We start from the raw sequence: 12,937 nt of genomic DNA, 5'->3' as shown, positions 1-12,937 counted from the left end.
AAACGTAGACAGTAGCCTACAGTTAAATCGCATGACAGCTCTCGCACGCACGCACGCACGCACGCACGCACGCACACACACAACACACACACACACACACACACACACACACACACACACACACACACACACACACACACACACACACACACACACACACACACACACACACACACACACACACACACACACACACACACTTCTCCTTTGCTAGGCCGTGTGGTTTAACACCTTTTCTTATGAGATGGAATTCTAAATATCGACCCCAATGAGTAGGATGTACTAACAGAAGCTAGAAGTGATCTCAGTTTTCCTGAAGCATCATGATCTCTCTAAATTTATACACATCACACAACTGTCCACAAGACTTTAATAAAAAACATGTTTCAATCAAAAGACGTGTGTGTATATGTGTGTGTGTGTGTGTGTGTGTGTGTGTGTGTGTGTGTGTGTTACTACTAATATACATCAGTCACTCAATAGCATGCAATGTATGGGTTGTGCGAGAGAGTTTCACTGGATGTTTTTTTTTATGTACTGTGTATATATATATACACATGCATACAGGTAGAATGAACATGGAAAGAAGGGCACGCGCAGATACTTCTGTGCAATAAAGTTCTCAGGTTTGTTAAACAGTCATTTCTACTGTTTAACTTGAAAAGGTAGACCAGTTAGCTACAGTATTTATTGACAAAGAACGAACAGAGAAGAAACATAACTTTTCACAGATCCTGGCTTTTTTATATATGATAATGATACTGATAATGTAGTTTTCCATTCATCTTGTCCATGCCAGTATTGTGCACAGTTCCGGTCTTCATCGTCCTTATACCAGCGCCTGCAGAGTAAGGGCCTTGCTGAAAAAGAGCACTCGTTCTCAGTAAGACACTGCAAATATCTACCCTGGGTAGATATGTACCTGCAGACCTTCAGAGTAAACATCATAATGCATTTTTATCCACTCAGTCACGCACATACAGTGACTTTTGTAGAATTACAATAGAACATCTAAAATGTCTCACCCTGTTATCAGTTGTGTTAAAGGCCCTTATTTTGCATTAATTTAAACTGCTGTTTGTGTCATGAGTACATCAACACAGAACGTGAATATTATACAGTGACAAAGCAACGTAATGTTTTTGTTTAGTTTTTTTAAGTTCACGAGCAACACGTGTATCAACCATATTAAATACTCTCACTTTTGTCAGGCACAAAGTCATAGAGCACAGACAGATACGCTCTCCCCAACTCGGTTAACAACACAGACAGACTAGAGAGAGATGCACATCTGCGTAACTGTTACTGTTTATTTACTGACATCATACTTGGAAAGGATAGAGAGAAACGGAGAACACACGTTCACCTGATCACAGTCCCCCCCCCCCTCTCTCGCTCTCTCTCTCTCTCTCAGCTCTCTCTCTCTCATACACACACACACACGCACGCACGCACGCACGCACGCGCACACACACACACACACACACACACACACACACACACACACACACACACACACACACACACACACACACACACACACACACACACACACACACACACACACACACACACACACACACACACGCTGAGCCCCATCCCACCCTGAACCCCTCTCATTCTCTTTGACGTGACTGCTTGTCAGAAATATGTTTAAATATGTGTAAGCATATGGTAATCATCGGTGTTGTATGTGCTGAAATGTCTCTCTGGATATTACGTCTACTCTGGTTTGTTACGTGTCGCTGGGACCGCGTCCTGCTCATTCGATAACCGTTGACATCTCTGGTCTTTCTGTTTGTCGATGCTGTTTCAGCCATCGGCGTTGTTCCTTGTAAAGACAGTAAATGTATGGATGCAACAATCACTCCCAACAGAAAGAGGGGAAGGAAGGATAATAATAACATCTTTGCACAGCTTAATCCTAATCTAACGACAGAGTCCAGTAATCCATACATGTCCAGCACGAAAGCACCCCGCATCCCGCCACGTCTCTGTCAATATGTGTCTTTCTCTTCATTTGGCTATCTCCCATTTCGTTTCATATCATAGCTTATGTATTCTTAATATTTGCACTTATTTGTATGTATACCAATTAATACCAAAAGCTGTTGATCTGAGCTCTGGTATACCCAATTACTATCAGATGTCATCCATCAGAGAAACAAATCCTTGGCCTTTGTCAGACACGCTTACACTGCCACTTGGTTCTTTAGACAGCTGAACATTTAATGCTCTGACTTAGAAAGTATATAGATTTGCCTATTATCTACGAACAGGTATCATACACCACTGTTAATAGACTACACAATAATAAAAAAAAATAAAAAAAAAAGATTGTACGAATGCAAAACAAAAAGGAAAAAAAAACAGGGGTGGCAACAATGGCCACTGGTCTATCCCAAGGGGCCATCTATCACAGAGTCATGTGAAAACCCAGACCAAAACCTCCAATCACACTCAGGTTTATTGGTTTGAATGTGATGTGATGGCGAAGACTGTGAACGTGGAAAGACCCTTTGTCACAAACAACAAAAGACTTCTGCGAACAAGAAAAAGGAACCGAAATCTCAACAATATGTATTTGTGTACTGTACTGTACATGAAACTGGATCTGAACTGAAGTGCCGTCATCAGTATTTTAAGTAGCAACAAGTGTGCAGTGATGTTAAAGAAAGGGAACTTGGAAAGACCCTTTCTGGCAAGCCACAAATCGTCTGTCTTTTCAGGCTGACGGTTAACTGAGAAAAAGATAGAATACATTTCAACCATGTGTACTGTACAGTAGCCTATATAAGTGCTGTCATCATTATATGATGTGCATAATAACACTTTGTTCATAATCTGTCTTGACTTTAGTTAAACTATAGATGTAAGTTTGCGTTGTTCTAATTAGCAGCCTATAATCAAAGTTACCAGCCTAAGAAAACGGCTAAGCAGATTCCTGCTCTGCACTCTTTAAATGAACACAATCATATGGAAATTATGCCTGAATTTTTGTATTTTTTATAAAATAAATGACATTGATTTAAGCATGGGCCTATAATAGCCCCAGAAAGCTAGGACAAATAACTGCATATGGGCTACTGTCTCCACATCAAATAATGCATTTAATAATCAAGAATGTAATAGAAGAACGCTAGGATTATTTATGAACGATTCTGACTAAAACAGGAAGGTAGGGGCGCGTGTCTCTCTCCCTCCCTCTCCCTGTCTCGTCCATTGTGCGTGCCTTCACTTTCGCAGACAGTGACACAGTCTCACACAGACACGCGATGCACATATTATGAAACCATTGCATGTTCACGAGCAACACGGTTTATCAACCGAATTAAATACTTCTCACTCCACTGTCAGCCACAAAGTCACAGAACACAGACAGATACGCACTTCCCAGCTTGGTTAACAACACAGACAGACTTGAGAGAGACGCACATCTGCATGACTGTTACTGTTACTGTTTATTTACCGACATCAAACTTGGAAAGGAGAGAGAGAAGCAGAGAACACACGTTCACCTGATCACAGTTTTTCTCCTCTCTCTTAATTAATGAAGCCCTGGCGCTATAGGAATGCAGATCATCACCACTTAGCTTAGCAGACATCACTTTCTTTTTGCCACCCTCTAGTTTTTTCCTGAAATGACGCCTCTGTGCACACGAGCAGATGCAAGGTGCATGCGTGCGTGCACGTGCATACACACACAGGCACGCACACGTGCACACGCACGCGCACACGCACATGCACACGCACACGCACACGCACACGCACACGCACACGCACACACACATGCACACAGTGTCTGTCTGTCTGTCTGTCTGTCTGTCTGTCTGTCTGTCCACTGTATGTGTGTCTGTGTCTGTCTGACGTGAGCACAAGACACACAAACCGACTCACATACCTTACACACACACACACACACACACACACACACACACACACACACACACACACACACACACACACACACACACACACACACACACACACGCTCCTTTACTAGGCTGTGTGGTTTAACACCTCTTCTTATGAGATGACATTCTAAATATCAAGCACAATGAGTAGGTTGTACTAACGGAAGCTAGAAGTGACCACAGGTTTCCTGTGGAATCATGATCTCTCTAAAGTTACACAACACTAACAACTGTCCATTATTAAGAACCAACGACAGCAAAGTTAAATGAAAGTGAAATGATAATAATTAATAAAAAAGGACAGATTGATCGAGGCACCATGTTTTAATCAAACAATGTGTGAATGCATGCGTAAAGTTTGTGCGTGCACGTGTGCATTTATTTGTGTGTTGATTCAACTAGTCATTACCTCAGTCCCTCACTAGCATGCAATATATGGGTTATGCAGAGCGTTTGCAAAGTAAGTGTATGTATCACTGGATAATGTAATATGTTTCGTATGATTATTTTGTATAACACACACACACACACACACACACATGCACACGCACACGCACACGCACACACACACACACACACACACACACACACACACATGTGTGGGGGTGGGGGGGTTGGGGGAGTTGGGCATTGAAAATACATATGGGCACCAAAATGCTATGCAAGGCCCTGAGACTATAACATTGTAACATCATGTTTGTCCTACTGATGACAACATGTCACATTACATTTCAATGTGTTCTCTGTTGATAGATGTGTCTCCTTACAGCCTTTCACTCTGGTTGTACTATAATGATGTAATATCCCTTCCCATCATTACCTTTTTATACACAACCCCAAAACATTGTCACCACATGTTACAACCCTTAGTCTAGCGGTATAAAGGCAGTAACATAATAACCTAAAGGACACAGAATTTAACCCATTTAGACCATGAGGCCGATTCTAAAAACACCTTTTCTGAAAAACTTCAAATATTTATTCAAAAATTACAAAACCTTCATGTTGCTATATAATGTACATAGTAACAACAACCCCAAAAGGGGTCCCCGTCTTGAGAGGTATAGTTACAAATAGAGGTTCCCGTCCCAAAATGGGTTAAAACTGAATATATTTATTAAAGACAAAGTCAAAATGAACATTTTTGACAATCACAAATGAACCTAATCTAACAGAACCCAACTAAACGAAACAGACTCAAAACATAATATGAAGAATCAAAAGGTGGTCAATGTCTCCTAGTCTTTCTCAAAGGCAAACAAAGGACATGGTTTGGGTGGGGTGACAGAGGAATTGAGCCTCTGCTGAAAGTCCTCCTCCAGCAGCAAACTCAAACTGAGGATTTTTTAGAGGACTGCTAGTGGACACGACCAATCAGAGACAGGGAGAAGTTCCCCACAGGCAGGTGCCAATTTGCCACAGGTATCAGGCAAGTTGCAATCAGCACATCTCCAGTCTCCACCACACCCTCTCTCCACCTTGCCACCATGCAAAAACAGGAACACAGAATAATACAATACAAAAGGCCAAATAATATGACTCCATATATACACTAATTATAAGTAATACAAAATAAATATGGCTGGTCGTAATACCACATGATCCAGAAAGACAGAGGGAGGTAGGACATGACTCCTGGTGGAGATGTTCACCTTTCTAGTTTAATGTAATTTGTAAGAAGCACATCATTTATTATTTTTCAGGATCATATTAAGAGAGACAGGAAAGTGAAAAGACTACATACAGTTTGAGAGTACGTTTAAACCTGAACCCAAGCCCATAAGAATACATTCAACATAATTTAATTTAGTATTTTTTCCATAGATAAGTGGAATTTATAATTACTAGACTAGAATAATGCTATTGTCAATTAAAGTTGTATTGAATATTTACTCTGTTCAATTTACAAGTAAATAAAATCTCTTAAAATACAATAATTTCTTAAGGAATCACTGTAACCGTTTTTGTCACATGCACTTACAATGCAGCTGTGTCACATACATACATAGGAGCCAATGAGTGCCCAAACACCTGCTCAATTTCCTTCAAAGGAGAAAGTGCTGGTGCCAAAAATAAGTTTGTTGCCACCAATTAACTATAGTTCTTAGAAAGAGAATTGTAACCAGAGTGCAGGATTCAGTTGTACAGGGAGGTGTTGAAAATGTGTTCCTCAGATTCAAATTGATGTTGTAAACATTAACTATGTCCTTAATACAAAATGTATTATTTGTTCTCGTTTTCACTACTAATAACTACTGTTTAAAGGATCTACACCATGAATTTAAAAAATAATAATAATATTTAATATATTGTTTATGTCCCTCAAACATTTTTTAAAAGGTTTGAGTCTAAATCAAGCCTCAGATATACTCATTCCAACTAACTTCTCTCTGGCTTATAAAGCACTTTCACCTGCAATACCACATTGTCCTGTTTGGCACGGGGCCCTATTGAGACAGTTTGTATGCATGTTATCTCCTGGTTCTGTGTGGAAAAAGAGAATACATAAATAATTAAAAATAAAGTTTTTTTTTTTTTTGGTTGGAACTGAAAAACGGGAGGGATTGTACCCTGACGTGACGTCACGTCACGGTGCAAATCAGTTTGGCCTGTTTTGAGACCAATTTACAGAAAACCCCAGATTTGCTGTGAAAGCCTGAGTGTTAAACTGGGGTATTTTTGGGGATAGAAGAGAGGTAGGGGAGACCAAAAACACAAAAAAGAAAAAAGTTTAAATTCATGGTGTAGTCCCTTTAACTTCACAAAGCAGAACATTAATCTGCAGTTCAATCATTGAAGTTAAGAGAAACATCACGTCTCACAGATCCAGACACTTTGATATGAACTTAACGTATTAAGCCATACTCCATGGTGTTGAGTATACATCTCAGTTGTAGCTTTTATTATTAGAATACTGATTATGCAGCTGTGTTACTTACGTCATGGTGTATTACTGTGGTTCTCAATCTTTTCAGGCCACGACCCCCCAAAATAATAATATTTGAACTGGGAACCCCCCCCCCCAAACCATGACAAGCACTTGGAATTGTAGGAGTTGAGGCATGTTTGACTCGGTTCCACAGATATTGTGAAAATAGCAGATCTACAAGCTCACAACGGCTCACAACGCGAGGCGTTGTGAGCTTGTAGTTTGGCTACTTTCTAAATGTTTTGCCTCTGTACTGGGTCCTATTTGACAGATGTTTGAATCTTTTTTTATAGTATAGTTTGTTGATTACTTAAGTCACAGTAATGGTCTTCATTTTAGAGGTATTAAAGGGTCTTAAAAGGCCTTAAATTGTCACTCTAGAAATGTTCAGATACCCTGTGTTGCACATGAAGCACCCCCCTACCCCACCATCATCCCTTGTTACGTCCCAGTTGGTGGTCTAGGATGAAGGGACGGAAACATATACCCAAATTATATAACTGAGACGGACAGAGGTTGAGGTGAACTGAAAGGTTGTTTATTAACAAACTAAAGGTTAACAAAAATGAAATAAGCCAAGTAACAATACAGGGAAGGTCTGGTGGTGCCAAAGGAAAGAAAGTAATAAAACTCACTATCTAAATCAAGTAAAAAATCTTACCTATTCAAAGAGACAAAAATATTACTTCCTACTCTAACAACAAACAAATTACAATGGGTGGCACTCACCTCTACACTAGTGTGAATAACAGAAGGTTACCTACGGGCAGAAATGTACAGGGTACCCCAGAACTAAACTACCCTTCCCTGAAATGTTGGCATGTTACAAAACTGAACTGGTTACGAGGAGAACAAACAATTGACTGGTGGCAGCATGGCAGGAAGAAAAGTCAAGATACACACAGGTGATTTATATAGGGTGATTGGCTGGAGGTGATTGGTGGACCGAATGAGTGGATGACCAACCAGTGGTGAGAGGGGGAGTTGAATGCTGAAGGATGGGACCTGGGAATTAATGATAGACAAGAGGGCAAAGGCAGGGGGAAGAAAACAGCAAACACAGACACAAGTGTATGCCTGATGGCAGTACACGTAACATCCCTCTTTAAAGGTAAATTAATAATCATGCTAAGCCATAGTAGCTGGTGGTTTATATTAATGTGATCATGAGTACAACAGTTTGTACTTATGTACAAAATGTTCTTAGTTTAACTTCACAAAGCAGAACACTAAGCTGCAGTTTCATCAATGAAGTTAACATCACTTCTCACAGATGGTGTAAAAAAATGCATGTGAACATACATCACTATACCATGCTGCATTTGGGTGGTAGTATGCACAGTTCCAGTCTTCATTATTAGCAGGATGTCCACTGGCCCAGTACCTGCAGAATAAACGATGTAATATATCGACAACCACATCCACTCAGTCACTCACATACAGTGACTATAGAATTACAATATAAAAACTTGTAAAATGTCTCACTGTGTTGTCAGTGGGGTTCCATTCACCCACGTCCATTGGCCCTCAGTCCTGTTCAGACCAATCCATGATGTTTGCCCTTCGGTCAATCCTTTGATGAATTCCTGATAAATTGTACAAGATGATTTAACCATAATTAATTGTCTCCAATGCATTCAAGTTTACATTATAATCACAGAATTATGTGGATGATGGACAATTGGAAACGCACGCACGCGCGCACACACACGCACACGCGCGCACGCACACGCACACGCACACACACTAACCTGTTCTTCTTGACTGTTAATGATCACCAGGTCTGCGCATGACGTCAGACATAGTTGTCTACTTTCTTCCCAAGTTCCCCATATAGTGGATCTGTAATAACAGCTCTCTCCAAACTTCTTCCATCCACTGGGACATGGCTTGTCTAAACATCAAACAGGAATTTTACTTATGGATTTTCAATGCAAGGACACTCAACGCACGCACGCACGCACGCACGCACGCACGCACGCACGCACGCACGCACACACACACACACACACACACACACACACACACACACACACACACACACACAGATTTGCTGAATCAGCAGTAATGTGGGTTTAGTCACATTTTATACCACTGTATACCTGACAATAATTAAAATGGCAATACATAAATTAATTAAAAGGTTTGTAACCTTTCTCACCCGCTTTAACTTTCTTAAGCTGGTTTACTTCATGTTGTAACAGATTTCTCTCCAGGATGAGGTTGCTGTAGTTTGTCTTTAGCTGCTTATTCTCCAAGATGAGGTTGTTGTAGTCGGTCTTGTTTCTCTCAGGGGTCCAGTTGTTATTGACTGATTTATCTGCAACGGACATTTTTTTTAAAACTTTAAACAGTTTGTAAGCTTCTTTTCATGATGAGGTCATGCATCTGAGTGGAAGATATAGCCTACTTTTAGAAGAATACTCAAAGTTATTCCTTTTTACAGATGCACAGTAATACAAAAAACAGGAAAAGAAACAATGAGAACTAGAATATTCGCAATTCTGGGAAATTGCAAAGTGTGGTTGCGCCGACGCCAGTCGCGGCCACCGGGAACGAGGGAACGCCAGGAGGGAATACCAGTGGAGGCCGCCCGATGTGCGATTCGAATTTTGTGCCGATCGGATCCCACGTTCGTTATACGTGCCGTTTTGATTTTAGGTAATAGACCCCTCCCACTAAATAAATAGGCCCCTCTTAAAAATGTAACGGGCCAATTATATTGTCCTGCCACTCCTGAGATCACTTGTATTTCATTTTGAGAGGATTCATCCCCCCAAAAATCAGTTTTTTTGCAACGGTTACATTTTGAGCATTTGTGGCGCTCCCTATGGATCAAAGTGGAAATTATTTTGGGGATTTGTTGAGTGGGTTTGACTAGACCTTTTGTTGGTGATTTTTGGCATTTTTTGTCTAATAGGCCCCTCCCACTAACTTTGGAAGCCTATTACGGACAAACGATATGGCCCTTACAGAGTATAATTCCAGAGTATAATTCCGCTTAGGTAGGTTTATCGCATGGGTCCATAGATCATGTGTACCGATTTTTGTGAGATTTGGACAAAATCTGTAGGAGAAGGTGCAAAAAGTGTGTTTTGAAGAAAACTGAAAATAGCGGAAAATCTATCTATCCTAAAAAATCTAAATCTATCTAGCGGCTAGATAGATTTAGATTTTTTAGGATTAGTGTTTATCAATTAGTGATTAGTGTTTATCAACCCTGGCAAACGTCCCAATTTTGGGCCGGGGGTACTGCTGAGGTGTGCCGCGCCGTTTGAAGAAGGTTTGAAAAAATATCATTTTGAAAAAAAAATAAAAAATCTTTTTTAAATAATAATAATCAGGCATGCAAACAGCCCCGAGGTGAAAAGGGTGACAACATGCTGTTTTTTTTGGGGTCAGGTGTCACACTATTGCCCTATTTGGATTCAAAACGGCTAGTGGAAGCTGAAAAGCTACAAGTTTGCATGTCTGAATAATGCAAAAACAGAAATATTTGTTTGAAATTAGTGGCACACCCCTAGTGCGTGTGTATATATACAGTATATATACCGTATATATATATATATAATTATATATATATATATATATATATATATATACCGTATATCTAGGTGTGCCCTGGGATCTTTTGGCTATGCCTTGGCACAAAAAAGGTTGATAAACACTTTCACATTCTAGCCTATATGGGGAGTTGCGTCATGACCCAAGGAATCCAAGGAAAAGGAGAGTTTTATTCTAGGGCCTACGGTTCAAGAGTTATAGGCTAAAAGGTAAAGTGGGCTGTTATAGCGCCACCATGAGGCTGACTGGTGTAATTATTTTTCATAATTAGGGCACTGGACTATGAACCTCCCCTCCAAGTGTTGTAATAGTAGGCTACAGCATATTAATGGTACATTTCATAAGAATCGTTCACTTTGTGATACAAGCATGAAATTTTGCACAAATACTCTGTAAGGGCCACTCTTATGGAAAAAGGCGCTGGCCACTAAAAAATCCAAGATGCGACAATTTTTTCAACATGGCCACCACCTTAGCGGAGCAGATAGTGATATAATCTTTCAGGTTGTGATACAAGGATGAAATTTGACACAAATACTCTGTAAGGGCCACTCTTACAAAAAGGCACTGGCCTCTCAAAATTCCAACATAAAAGTATTTGATTGATCTCATGAAAGAGTGGAACATTGGTGGCAAGCATGGTGTAGGCATCATGTTGAGGAACATGATGGGTTGGAGGTGATACTAGGGCATCATTATTTTTGTCTTTCTGAAAAAGACAACATTTCTTCCAATCAGTTTGCCTGTTGACTAACATTGGATTTGCGTTTGGGTTGATTGATTTCTGATTAACGCCAAGGGGCGTTTATCAACTTAATCAAAGTGATACCGCACATTCAGGTATGGGATAGGTTCGAGTGACCTACACCTAACCCGATCATTCATCCAGTTCCTTTTAAGTCCTGTGTAATCTGTACATCTTCCGGGTAAGTATACATGAACAACTTACAAGTCATGAATAGCCCCGCTTACCCTTGGCTCGGCTCTCCCATGCTGGCACACCCTGTCAATTCAGGCACGGCTATCTAACTACATCTACTATTACTAGCTAATTGATCGGGGCTGTTAGACAGCATTTGTGACACTGATAAGCTGCACTATTACTACAGTATTAGTCAAACTAGATCAGCTGACACTGAACCCCACATAGCAGTGATGTCACCATTGTGCCCTGGTTGTGCAATGACATTCACTCTATTATAAGCTTTCCTCCACCTACTAAATTGTGCTCTGACAAGAAAACTAATATGTCTATTGGAATCTGCAACCCCAAAAACATATGTAGGCTATAGACACAAAAACTTTATTTCTATATTTTATAGATCACATCATCGCAACTAGTTTTCCAGCCGCCATCTTACACGCCATCTTTGAGTTAGAAAAGATGTGATCGCATTGCACCAGTGGTAGCTATATGTGTGCTGTCTTGTATTATAACACTACCAGAAAATGAGACGGGTCAATAGCCTATACGAAAATAATATTATTGACTGGTTGGGGATAGAGAGGATCGTGAATGTGTTTGGCACGAGGGGAAAGTGGTAAAGTGAATGTTTTTTTTTTAATTATTGTTTTATTGATTGAATACTTTATTAACCTTTTGCAAATAGTACAGTGCTACAGTGGGTTAGCGATTTTGCCATGTGAACAATTGGTGGTGAAAAGCTGCTGCAAATATGTAATGGTGAAATAAATGCTATTATTACTTACACACCTACATTAAATTTGATTTATTGAATTTCATAATACATTTCCTTATGCAATACTATCACATATTTTCTAGCACTAGGGGTGCGTGTATACCTTTCCAAAAATCACCATGAGAATTATTCCCCCCAGATGGTACTGGTGGTGGCCCAAATTTGGGGTCCTGGCTTAAATGAACTGGGGCTGGAACCTGCTGCATAATCGATTCTTAATATTTACTCAAGAATGAATGAATGAGTTAGCAATTTGCCAGCCATAGAGATGGAAAAAGCACCTGCTGCAAAGGTGATATTCATGTACAGTATGTAATGTTAACCCATTCAATCCGGGAAAGCGTTTTCAGAGAACTGTTAGGATTTAGAAGGCACTTACACACTTACATTAGGCTATATTTAGTTTATTGGATTTCATAATTTCATTAGAATCTATGTAATCATAATTGCATATTTAGGTTATTTACAGAGGAACCTTTGTGTAACAAGTACATCTTGTGTAATGTATCGTCATATGTTGCCACTGCCAGTAATAGAGAACATAATATATAGTCTGAGCTATACCCACCGTTTTTTTAAAAGAGAGGGTCAATAATAAGAGAGAATCGTCAGTTTAAAGTAGAATGCTTTGGTTCTATGTACTAGGTATAGGCTAAATTTGAAAAGTGTGTTTTGGCATGGGGTTATGAATGGATTGATAACACACAGTAAGCTACCACCGCTGCAATATTCACATCTTTTCTAGTACGAGGGGTGTATACCTTCCCAAAAATCACTATGAGAATTATTCCCCCTAAATGGTAAATTTGGGGTCCTAGCTTACGGACTAC

This window comes from Gymnoscopelus braueri, assembly GCF_963280865.1.
Source record: "Gymnoscopelus braueri genome assembly, chromosome: 16".
Taxonomy (NCBI): Eukaryota; Metazoa; Chordata; class Actinopteri; order Myctophiformes; family Myctophidae; genus Gymnoscopelus; species Gymnoscopelus braueri.
The sequence above is the reverse complement of the archived record's forward strand: the minus strand, read 5'-3'. Positions refer to the sequence as shown.